Source organism: Condylura cristata, unplaced genomic scaffold (genome assembly GCF_000260355.1).
Source record: "Condylura cristata isolate star-nosed mole 26May11 unplaced genomic scaffold, ConCri1.0 scaffold00016, whole genome shotgun sequence".
NCBI lineage: Eukaryota > Metazoa > Chordata > Mammalia > Eulipotyphla > Talpidae > Condylura > Condylura cristata.
The window spans coordinates 36582803-36595660 of record NW_004567117.1 but is presented as its reverse complement, the minus strand read 5'-3'; the positions used below and the strand labels follow the sequence as shown (position 1 = coordinate 36595660).

The window sequence follows — 12858 nt, the reverse complement described above, 5'->3', positions numbered from 1 at the left end:
AAAATACTAAGGGAAAATGTTAGCTTTTAAATTTTAATGTTAAAACAAGATGATTCTTAAAACAGAAGAATACAGGGAACATTCAATTTTCATGTATCCTTGTATCCAAAGGCGGCTTCCACTAACCTTTAGAGATTGGTCACTAAATAAAAGCTTCTTAAGGTAAAGTTTTGTCATCAAACATCAGTTTTAGATTCTAAGACTTATGCAATTTCTGATCAAATCATCTCTTTCTGAAGTTTAATTTTCTTATCAGGAGTTACTTGCAAGTGAATTTGAAGTCATTAAGGCCAAAAAAATCAAATCATAGTGAGGAAAGGTATTAGAGTTTTGAACAAATTAAGTTAATCACTTTGGGTTACTTTAATTTCATGTATCTTTCTACTGTACCTGTTTTTTCCTATTTTTCAGAAATGTACAGAAATGAAATCATTTCACTCAACAACAAAAATTGAAAGAAACGCTGAACTTACAATCAGAAGCACTGTGTTCAAATCTCCACTCCTCTACGCAGCCTTGGAAAAATCCCCCCTGTGGGTCTCAGCTTCCCCATCTGTAAAAGATGGACAATATCACACTCCCCTCAGAAGGCTGTCATAAAGAATAAGAGAAACCACATGCAAAGAGAACTCAACGTTAGCAGCAAGAATGTTATAGGGCACCCCAAATCTGTTCCAGGACAAAATCTGCTAGAGGACAGCAAATCTGTTACAGGCTGACGCCAAATCTGTTCCAGGACAGGGGGACAGGGACACCCCTGAAGCCCAAACCTGCCTGCTCTAAGTGGGTTCTGCCATCTGCCGGGTCAAAACAAAACATATAAAACTTTAATGAAAAGGGACTTTAATACAGTGAATATACAATACGGAACACAAAGAATATAACTTCCAAATCAAACACCTGAAGTTACCCATCCCCTCGTGGGCAAAAGTCAACCCAAAAGGGATTGGCCCAAAGCAAGGCCTGAAAGCTGCCACAAGACTAAAGCACCTTCTGGCCGGGACCCATGGAAAAGGGTCAGAAATGGCCAGACAAATCTGGGAGGAAAAGAGCAAAATCAAAATCAATATAAACACTGCCATAGTCACCTCCCTGCAGGTCTCTCACCCACATCTGCCTTAACCAGTCCAGGGCCAGGAAACAAACCCGGTTTCTTCCTCACATGCTCGCTGCTCCATGTGGCTTCCTCAGGGCTCCTGGCTCTCCATCCAGCTTCCTTCCTTTCTTCTCTCCCTCTCCCCTCAGCTTCTCTCTTTTTTCTCTGCTCAGCTCCACCCTCCTTCTGGGTGGGGCAGGGAACCTGGAACTTCCCCTTTTCCTAGGGACCACCCTGTTACAAGAACACCACCACTCTTTCTGGATCATTAAATCAACTCATTGACAAAGCTGATAAACTAAGTTCCTCTCTCCCACTGCTTTGCTTCTGTTTCTCCATTTAAGCTGTTGAAAAGGGCTTTTGTAACTGACAAAAACCGATCTAATTTCCTAATCAGAACACAAAAGCAATATATAGGGCGTTACCACCTCGCAGATTTTATTTTGGTGGCGAGTTAGGTTAGGCCCATCAGCGACTCTCTCAAGATTACATGCACACTGGCAGAGGTCAGAGGTGTGTACAGTGCTCCTGAGTCCAGGAGAAATACCCTCCACTGCTCATTTACCACAAGCCTGCCTTTACCATCATTCTGGTTAGTCAAGATTTAACCAAAACACAGTACTCAAAGGTAAGCAGAATTTCAGTGTTTATGGATAAAGCAACACAGGAGGGCTCAGTGACATGAGAGGGAACAGGAAAGGAATAGAGGATGAAGAGTTACAGCAGGAAATAAGTTTAAACAGGGGAAGTTATGGCAGGAAGCCCTCAAATCCTCCTTCAAGCCTTGTCGCCTGTCGCCTTCCAGTGGGACAGCCCACAATCACTGCCTGTGTGGTACTTCAGGGCAGAGGCTGCAGAGAGAAGCTATGGCTTAGGAAAGAGAGATTGCTTTGACATTGGTGGGCTATAGATGCCTATTTCTAAATGCCACCATCTTATTCAGTCCTTAAAATCTGCTTTTCATTAGGTTTGGAATATTTTTTGATTTTTTTTTTAAGATTTATTTATTTATGCATACCTAACTGGAGTACAGGCCAGAGGTGCAGGAGGAGTGAGAGGCTTCACCAGAAGCAGAGTGGGGAGCAGAACAGGCAGATCAACGACTGCTGAGGGGAGCAGCAGGCAGGTCAGTCTGCCGCGCCATATGGATCACCTCCAGGGCGGGGATCGAACTCATGCTGAAGTGGCTTTAGTTTCTTAGTGCTGTGTTTTAACCCTCTGTGCCACAAGGGAGGGCCGTGATTGTTCTTTTAAGAAAATAACTTGATTTTTTTCCCCCTGTATAATTCTCCCCAATCATTATTATGAAAATGTTCAAATATACACAGTTAAAAAAAAAACATAAAGATCACTCATCGAGCAATAATTTGCCGTATTTCCCTTGTCAATATACATACACATATACATATATACTTTTTGCTGAGTCACTTGAGAATAACATGTATAACAATACTTTTTTTACGACAGAGCTTTGTAGTGCTGTGCTTTAACCCATTATGCCACCAGGGGGGCCCTATCTTAAAACATTTTTTTTTAAGATTTTTTTTTTTATTCATACAGAACTGGGGTACAGGCCAGAGATGTGGAGGGTGAGAGGATTCACCAGGGACAGAGTGGGGAGCAGAACAGGCAAATCAACAAAGTACACTGCTGAGGGGAGCAGCGGGCGGGTCAGGAGAGGTCTGCCACGCCATGTGGTCACTTCCGGGGCAGGCAGGAATCGAACTCACATGGAAGTGGCTTAAGCTTCTTAGTGCTATGCTTTAACCCACTGCGCCATCAGGGAGGGCCCTGTTGAGATTTTTTAATGATGTCATTTACCTTGTTGCTCTATCTCCTGTTTTTCCTCCCCACTAAAAGTTGAGCATCCTCAGCTCAATGAAACAGGAACGCTGCCAGGTACAACAGGTGATGCCATACACATCACATAGAGGCACTAACAGTGCATTGTCCTGCCCCGTGTGGTCCAGGCAGTGGCTGCTAGATGTTTCCACCATCACTACTTCTTTCCCTTTAAAACTGTCAATCCAGGCTGACATACTGTTGAGACGTGTGTTCTGCAATATTCCCTGTGAAACTTGTATTCTATGTGATTTCTAAAAGCTACAAAGTAGTTAAGGTTATATGTGAAAAATCTGGTTTAGGTCAATGTCAGTTTCTCCACAGTGCTTTTCTAACACTCAGTTGCAGAAGCAAGAAGTAATTCTGTCCCAAGATCACCTGCGTGTTCACATCGTCTGTTCTGTGCGCTCTGGTGTGCCAGGCGGGCCCTTGAGACGGAGAGTGACAAACTCTGGTTCCCTCCCCTGCTTCTGGGCAGACGTGGGTAAGTGAAGCTACCAGGCCCACCGACCCACTGACATGTGAGAAGCAGGGATTGTACACACTGAACAGCTAAGCAGATTTGCCATGATTGTGGCAAAATAAATAAATAAATAAAGCTTTTGAAAGGTTTACTCAAATTCTCTTGAGAACATTCCTGTATCATTTGTCAAAAGCATTTTCAAATTCATACTATAAAATATAAGGGGTGTAATCAAAATTATAAATACTTTCTGTGCTGATGCTTTTGCTACAAATTTACTGAAGACTGGGATAAAACTGATTCCGATACTAAAAAGGCTTGGTTGGTCGTAACGCAGTGAGATAGCTGGTTATAATATGCGCCAGAGAAAGTACTGCAATGTTCCCTCACACAAAGAGTTTCTGGAATTAAAGAGTTAGGAGGGCCACTGTCCCGCTACGCTTGCTAATGAACTTTCTTATTTCTTAGATGCTTGTTAATGCCACTTTCTTATTTGACTGATGCTGGATCTACCTACTGCCAAGAAATGACATGGCACGAAGGCTTTGACAAAGGAAGTCCCAGCTCGTAATTTCAAAAGGACAAGTGGAATCAGCAGATGGCAAGAGGACCACAGTTGTTTCTTATTGCTAAAACAGCCCCAAGAACATAAAGGTCAGGTTTTTGATGAACTGTAGAGAGCTATCTGGTCAAAAAATAAACCTCAATCTTAAACACAATTCATAGATTTTTGAGGCCTATGACTCATGCTTTTCATCTCTACCGCTGCATCTCCGCAGAGATGTGTACAATCTCTGCTTCTCACATGGTCAGTGGGTTGGTGGGTTTGGTAGCTTCACTTACCCATATCTGCCCAGAAGCAGGGGAGGGAACCAGAGTTTGTCACTCTCCATCTCAAGGACGGAGATGAATAGAAGATGAATTATTCTATTTATGTTCTGTCCACCGACAACCTACCTCATTTTCAAGAGTTAAAGATTAAGCTAGGGTCCTCCCTTGTGGTGTAATGGGTTAAGGCACAGCACTATAAATCTATCTACAACCACTACAGCACAAGTTTGAGCATGATTCCCGACCAGGAAGCTGACCCACATGGCATGGCAGACCTCTCCTGTCTCCCTGCTGCTCCCCTCAGCAGTGTATTTCAGTAGCTCTGTCTGTTCTATTCCCCGCTCTGTCTCTGATGAATCCTGTCACCCACCAAACCTCAGGCCTATACCCCAGTTCTTGTATGCATAAATATATAAATCTTAAACAATAAATAAAAATAAAGATTAAGCTAAAAGCAAACTAGGAAACTAGCAAGCCCCATTTCTCAGGGATCCCACCTGGTAGAAGCAACTTCTGCTGCCCCCACCCACCTCTATTCTCACCTCTCTGTCCAATCATTCCTATTTCATTCCATCACATTGCCATCAAAACTCTAAACTGAAGACAGAAGTTTCTCATTGTTCATAAATTGTACTACCCACAATAAGCACCAAAATCTATTAACTAATTCATCAGTTTGCCCAGAAGAAGAAAACAAAAATCCAGAAAAAAAAAATGCTTTTCCAGACTGGAAAGTGGATGTCACACTATTCAGAGGACCAGTAAGGAATGCAGTGTGAACATTTGAGAATCACACTGACTAGGGAAGATCCCAGCTCCCCTATTTCCTGGCTATAAAACATGAGGAAATACATAACCTCTGTCCAAGTCAGAATGTCCTCATTCATGACACTGACTTCATTCTTACATGAAATCTACGCAAGTGTCTTGCCTGCCACAAAACTGCTCTTGTCAAGAGAGCGCTCGTTGCTAAATCCAGTACCAAGTTCTCATCTCCATGTTACCTACCTGACCTGAAGCATGCGACATAGTCCATACTTCCCTCTTCCTTAAAATACTCCAAATGGCCTCCAAGTTTTCAGACTTTTTGGTTCTCTCTGGCTTTAATTTCCTTTTTCCTTCATTTTTACCTCAAAATGTTGACATACCCACAACACAGTCCTTGGACTTTTCTCCCCCAGCACTACCTCCCTTAATAATCTCACAAATTTAAATACAGTTGATATACCGAGAACCCCCCAATATATAGATAGAGGTTCTTCTTTCCACCCCAAACTTAACTAGCCAACTTACTACTCAACATCTTCATTTAGATAGCTCGCTAATTGGTTTCTTCGACCCGACATGTTCAAGTTGACTGGTCTTCTTTCCCACACCTGCCTCTCCCACAGTCTTCCCCATCTCCATTAGCAGCAATTCGATCTTTATTGCACGATGGGCCAAAATCCTAGAATTATCCCTGATTCTTCTCTCTCGCATATAATTCCATATCTGAATCCTGTTTAGTTTCTGCTTTCGCTATATTGTATTCTCAGGGCCTGGAATTCCTGCCCCCTATGAGGTACCCCAATATTCATCAAATAAATGAACAAACTCATAAATGAAGTTTATTTACCTAGGTCTTTAAAAAAATGATAGCCATCAGCAAATTAAAAAGGCATCTTAATTTTACATGCTTTGATTTTTGCGGAAGAATTGCCGTCAATTAATTTTTCTCCACTAATAGCAACAATTAATACATACCTCCTTAATCAAATTCCTATTACCATAATAATTGTTTTTCATCAGCTACAAGTTTTGCCTGTATTCCCACATCTTTCATTCTGTGACACACAGACAGCAAATCAAGTCTTAGGGTCTATGCAGCAAATCAGTTGCCAAGGTTTATGTGAACCAATTGCTACTATGCTCGCTAAAGGCCTGCTAATGAATCACAAAACTGTTTCTTAACCTCAATAATATTTTATCAGTGTAAACATTTGATTTCTACTAATAGTGAGCGTTAGTGTCTGTATCTGAAATGCTTAGAAAAAAGGAAGAAAACTTAAGATGGCCAAATAACTTGGACATGAGAGCTGCGGGGACACTCCCAACTGCCCCTGACTTATTCACCACCAACATTCAGGGAGAAATACGTGTGTGCAAACATACTAGTAAGATATCTTTAGAGATACTGAAGGGACATAATTTATAGTAATCAAGTTAAATGGGAGAAACTGGTTGAAAAGTCATGTGCTTCCAGCTATTTTCTCTTCCGAAAGAGGCTACTGAAGAACCCTTGGCACTGGAGACATTTTCTCCACCCTGAACCCCCCTCATTTCATAGCTGCCACGTTTCATTCAGCCAAAACATCTCCACTTTCACTAAACATCAGCAACTCATTTTGGAAAATGTCTAATTTTATTTAAATATGTAACTTTGTATGGGCGTAATAGCTATGATCTTTAATACAAAGAAAATAAAAATCCAGTCAGACAAGAACTTTCTACATGATGTCTTGATGCTGAGATTCCTCCTTTCAACAAAACCTTTTGTGCTCTAATCAGCAAAGTAGGTCTAAGTATCAGATACAGATCAGACAAAACACCACAGGCAATAATTAAATTCTAAGTTAAAGCCATACTATCTCAAAGTAGGAAATAAGGTATCTTTTGACTGGTCACAGGATTTCACCACACTAAACATGAACTCAATTTGTCCTATCTCTGACCAGTGGCAGGCATATTCTTAAGATTACTGACTCTTCTTAAAATGCAGCAATGAAATGGATAAATTGAATCTATCTATAAACCTCACCGACTCCATGATCATCAAGTTTATCTGCCTCAACAAATAAACAAGCTTCGAAGAAAAATGTAACCGATGAACCCAGTAATTAGGGCACTACCTAGTTTCAGCCTAACTCTCCAAATACTGAAAGTGTTTCTTTTTTCTATTGTGACTTTTGATCTCTTTCTAGTAGAATACCAAAAATAAAAATACTGGTGGAATAGCAATATATGAAAATTAGAAGCATTTTCTTCTACAATAGTACCTATTCATAAATTTTTAACTACAAATGGAAGATCACTGCATGCTCTTAGATAAGGTGATCTAATAATATTGATTTTCCCCAAAATAAATCTATAAATGCAATGCCTCCTTACCAAAGCTCCAAACATGTGGTTTTTAGAAACTCTAATTCTAAAATACATAGATAAGAATACACATCCACAAACAGCTAGGCCAAATTTAAAACTATACCAAGAATGGAGAACTTGCTCTACTGGAGTAGAACATTTAGGGTGGAATTTCCACAGGACCGGGGGGCAGAAAACCAGAGAAGGAGTCAGGATTATCAGTCCAGAGGAAACCGATCTAACTGGATCCTAAAGCAATAAATTCCACAACGTGAAAAAAAAAATCCACAAAGGAATATACCTGATCAAAGAACAATATATAAGGTTACCCTGTGCTCTGGCAAAAAGCAGCTCTTGCCCATTAAGATTGCCACTGGGGGACCTCCCTGGTGGCACAAAAAGTTAATGCACAGCACTATGAAGCTACCACAGTCACTGCAGCATGAGTTTGATCCCCGCCCTGGAGCTGATCCACATGGCACAACAGACCTCTCCTGACCCGCCCGCTGCTCCCCTTCAGCAATGTGTTTCAGTAGATCCACCTGTTCTGCTCACTCTGTCTCTGGTGAATCCTCTCTCCCCTCACCTCTGGCCTGTACCCCAATTCCTGTATGCACAAATAAATAAATCTTAAAAGAAAAGAACTAAATATACACTTACTAGTTATATGCCTAATTATTCATTGATCCCAGAAAAAGTGACAATTTCTATCTACAAAACAACATACAAGAATAGCAACTTTATTTGTAGTTCTCCCCCCCCCCCAAAAACAGAAAGAGCCCCTAAAAGCAGGTGAATTTTTTAAAATGGTTCATATGTTACACAAACTGCACACACATACCATGGGGTTCTACTGAATTATGTAATAATTTGGATGAATCTCAAAACAATTTTCTCATCCAACAATTTGGATGAATCTCATTTTCAAAAAGTCACATGCTAAATAATTCCATTTACATTGCACTCTTGTAATAATGAAATTACAGTGATGCACACTGATTTCTGATTACCAGAGAAGAGGGATGGTGGGTGGGGTTGGCAGGGGGTAGCCTGAAGGGATCTCCGAGGGGGGAGTACAGGTCTGTATCCTGAGTACAGAAGTGGTTGCTGGTACCAGATAACAGAATGTACTGGAACCATAGGCAGGCAAGGTATCAATGCCAATTCCTTGGTTTTGCTCTTGTACTCTAGTCAATAAAATATAACCATGGAGAGAAATTGAGTAAAGTTACATAAAATATAAGCATTGGGGTAAGCCAAACTTCCCAGTACTATTTTTGCAACTCCCTGCGAATCTATAATTATTTTAAAATAGAGCTAAGACAAAATACATATGAAGAATGATTCACAAAGGGGAAAATACTTAGAGTGCCATAGTATTTAAGTAGCATGGTATCAGAGCAAGAGCAACAGCGATACCAGAGGAACAGATACAGTGGCCTGAGTCTACATGAGAATATCTGTAAGTGTGGCATCACATATCTATGGAAAGGAGAGAACGACTCAGGAAAACCGGCAGACTGCATAGACTGTGCACAGGGCCTCTACCATATGGCATCTAAAAAGGCAGGCTCTGAGTGATGCAGCAGGTAAATGCAGCACTAAGAAGCTAAAGCCATTTCTGCATAAGTTTGATCTCTGCCCCGGAGCTGGCCCACATGGCGCTGACCCATTCCTGGCCCGCCCACTGCTCCCTCAGCAGTATACCTTATCAGTCAACCTGTTTTGCTCCCCACTCTGTCTCTGGTGAAGCCTCTCACCACCCCTGCACCTCTGGCCTGTACCCCAGTTCTGCATGCATAAGTAAATAAATCTTTAAAAAGGAAAAAAAAAAAAAGGCCCTCCCTGGTGGCGCAGCGGGTTAAAGCACAGCACTAAGAAGCTTAAGCCATTTCCGCGTGAGTTCGATTCCCGCCTGCCCCGGAGGAGATCCACATGGTGCGGCAGACCTCTCCTGACCGGCCAGTTGCTCCCCTCAGCAATCTGCCTGTTCTGTTCCCTGCTCTGTCTCTGGTGAATCCTCTCACCCTCCGCATCTCTGGCCTGTACCCCAGTTCTGTATGAATAAAAAAAAAAAGGAAAAAGGAAAAAAAAAGACAGGTTCTGAATGTAATAAAGACCTGTAAGTATAAAGGAAAACTATGAAGTTAACAGTATATAAAATAGGAGTGTAACTTTGTGACGGAGTTGGGGAAAGACTTCTTGACCAAAACCTCAAAACACAAACCGTTCGGCAAAACTTCTTCATTTGATTTTATCACAATTAAAGATTTTGATCAATGAAGGACATCATGGAAAAAAAGTTACAGACAAATGACAGAACAGGAGCAGACTGCAGGTCCAGTGTCTAAAACATATAAACAACTTCTGCAACACAAGAGAAATGCAGAAGACCTCAAAATAAAAATGGGTAAAGGGACAACCAGGCAATCTGACCACAGGGAAAATGTGACAAGATAAAAATGGATGCGGAGAAATGCTGAAAGTCATTAGTAATGGTGAATGCCATTTAAAGTGAGATTTTGCTTTGTATCTATTTGCCTACAAAAATCAGAGGCTGGATAAAATTAGGTGTTGCAGGGCCCTCCCTGGTGGCGCAGCGGGTTAAAGCACAGCACTGAGAATCTAGAGCCGCTTCAGCATGAGTTCGATTCCCGCCTGCCGCCTGCCCCGGAGGTGACCACATGGCGTGGCAGACCTCTCCTGACCCACCCGCTGCTCCCCTCAGCAGTGTACTTCGTCCATCTGCCTGTTCTGTTCCCCACTCTGTCTCTGGTGAAGCCTCTCACCGCCCCTGAGCCTCTGGCCTGTACCCCAGTTCTGTATGCACAAATAAATCTTTAAAAAATAAAAATAAAAAAAAAATTTAGGTGTTGCAGAGAAAGAGGACACAGAACTGCTGTCAGCTGCCTGCAGGAGCCTGGGTCACTGCTGCCTATTCTAAAACATGGTTTGATGTCTTTCAATCAAACGGATGGATACCCTCGGATCCAGATATCATGCTTCTGGGTAGGTATTTCAAACATGCACCACAGAAGTCTCAAGGATCTGTACGTCAAAGTATTGTCTACAGAATCTACAGTAGAAGAGTAGAAGATAAACTGCAGATGATATATTGAAATAATATATAACTGGTAAAAGCAAAGAAAAACACAAATAAATGCTTCAACACAACAAGGAGAAGGAAAAGGTAATGGGGTATACAGCAGGATATTCCTGAGCACACACATCACTTAGGTTAGAGCAATTGTCTGTGGGTTAATGGGCAAGGGGGTGGAACGGAACTCAGAAATTAGAGGCCATGTATGGAGAACAAACGAACAAACAGGAGTCACACCTTGAAAAGCCCAAAGATGACCACTGAGTTGAGAGGACAAACTCAATCTTCAGCAACTGAGGTTCAAATGTTTAAGGATTCACACCTTAACTTTATCCACAACTAACACAGCGTGTATCATTACAGCTCAATGTCATCTTCCCCTTCTCATGTCCTGGGCACAAAACGAGCTCATCACTTTTCAAAGTGCTCAGCAGAGCTCAACAGAGCTCAAAGTGCCTGTCACAGAGATAAACCACTATTTCCCAAGTGAAATAAAAGGAAATCATAAGGAACAAGGCTCACTTCCTCAACATTTATGTTCCCACAGAGATACTTATCAAGGCAAACCCCCGTCCTAAGATCTTTTACATTTTAAAAAAATTCTTTATTTGTTTATGCATACAAAGGTACAGGGGCGGCGAGAAGACCCACCAGAGAAGGAGTGGGGAGCAGGATAGGCAGATAGACAAAGTACACTGCTGAGGGGAGCAGCACGCGAGACAGGAGAGGTCTGCTGCACCGTGTGGGTCACCACCAGGGCGGGGATCGCACTGAAGTCACCACGGCTTGGCGTAGCTTCGCAGTGCAGTGCTCCAGCCCTCTGCGCCACCAGAGAGGGCCCAGATTTTTCAAATTTTAACTACAGGTGGCAAAGAGGAAAAAACAAAGTGTATACTCCAGTTTTGCCATTAAGTAGGCTCTGGGGTGGCGTTTTTTTTAGATAGACATTTAAATAATTTCACTTCTGAACATTGTAAATAAGTATTACCATTTTCCTGGTTGGAAATAACGAAGCTGTTATTTTGGAAGACATAAAGGCACTTTCTTGTCTTCATCAGGACAAAGGCATTTCAACACACTTCATTTTTAAGCAGTTCTCCACCTCCCTATTGTCACTAATTGCTAATAACACACAAATTGTGTGTGAACAAAATTTCCAAAACTCTTACACAACAGCTCCTTCCTAACATTATGTTCCTAAAGTCCTAAGCCTGTAAACAATGAAAAATCATAGCTTGCCTTTTCTGGATCATGGAAAATGTTCCAGTGAAAGAAGGCTTAGCTCCCACTGAATCCTAAACCCAGCAGTATCAACACCCCCATTGCGGCCTGTGATGCAACAAATTCATCGGCCTCCGATGTAAGGAACAACAAATTCTGCCTGAAGATCTGACACAGGGCAGCAATCAAAATACAAGACGCAGAATAGTGCAGTCTGCAACTAGACAGCTTCAGAACCCTTTAGTAAGGGGCGAAGGGCAGCAGGTCTCCTCTTAGGCCAAGTTCTAAGGCAAAAGAATGAGAACTGCCAAGTGGCATCTCAAAAATGAAACTCGCACAGACGTGCCAACAGGTGAGGAGGGACCGTGTGAACCCCCAAGACAGGTATGTTACCCAAAAGCACTCAACCACCCACCCATCATCATTCACCACTTCGCCCCGATTAGAGGACACTAAGGGAAAACCAGTCCCATGTCAGGTCCAGAGCCAGCGTTCACCAGAAGCAAATGTCACTCACCAGGCCAGAGAACCCCAAAGGTCCTGGCCAGAGCGCCCAGCTGTGGGCCTGAACTGGGGACGCGGCCACACGGAGCACAGTTTCCAGCAGCAGCGCTCGGCCAGCCCGGACCGCCTGGGGCTGGGGCGCGCTCCGACCCTCGCCCTCCCGCTCGGACATGCACCTTGCAGCAAGCGAGTCGCACGCTGGGCTCCTCCCGCGAGGCTCGAAAGCCCCCTTACCTGTCACAGCTTCATCTCCTGCCGCGATCGAGTCGATCGGACCACTGTGGGCGTCCGGGCCAAAGAGGACAAGGCGAGGACGTATCTGGGGGGAAGGAGGGGTGGGCAAGTCCGGGTGGGGAACCCGGGACGCAGCCCAGTCCAGACGCCCTCTCCCCACAGGGGCTGCAAGGAGCCACTGCCACCGCCACCGCCGCCGCCGCCGCTGCAGTAAATCAGCTGACACCAGCCTCAACTGCCGTGACTTTCGCTGCAACTGTCGCAAAAATGAGGGGGCGGGAAAAGCTCATAGCTTCATACTCGCTGGACCGAGGCTGGCGCGGGCGGAGCTAGCCGCGTTGCTATGGATCCGCAGAGCGGCCGACGCCCAGTGTGGGCAAGACGTGCCGGCCGTCATTTTGGTTGTGGGAAGTATTGTCTAGGTTGTCTTCTCGTCTCTAATGCCCC

The 12858-nt window shown here is 43.3% G+C and overlaps 1 protein-coding gene across 3 annotated transcripts in view; it reads right to left on the bottom strand.

Moving 5' to 3' along the window:
• The window catches only part of WDR7 (WD repeat domain 7), a 274767-nt gene extending 262166 nt beyond the window's left edge, over positions 1-12601 (bottom strand). For 2 of the 3 annotated variants that reach the window (XM_012725890.1, XM_012725891.1), the window contains exons 1-2: positions 12412-12601; positions 474-553 (exon numbers count right to left, since the gene is read on the bottom strand). The gene's annotated coding sequence lies outside the window, so the exon portion shown is untranslated. The remainder of the gene's footprint in view (positions 1-473; positions 554-12411) is intronic. The other variant, XM_004683929.2, reaches the window with a different exon arrangement.
• Between the last annotated feature and the right edge of the window lie 257 nt (positions 12602-12858).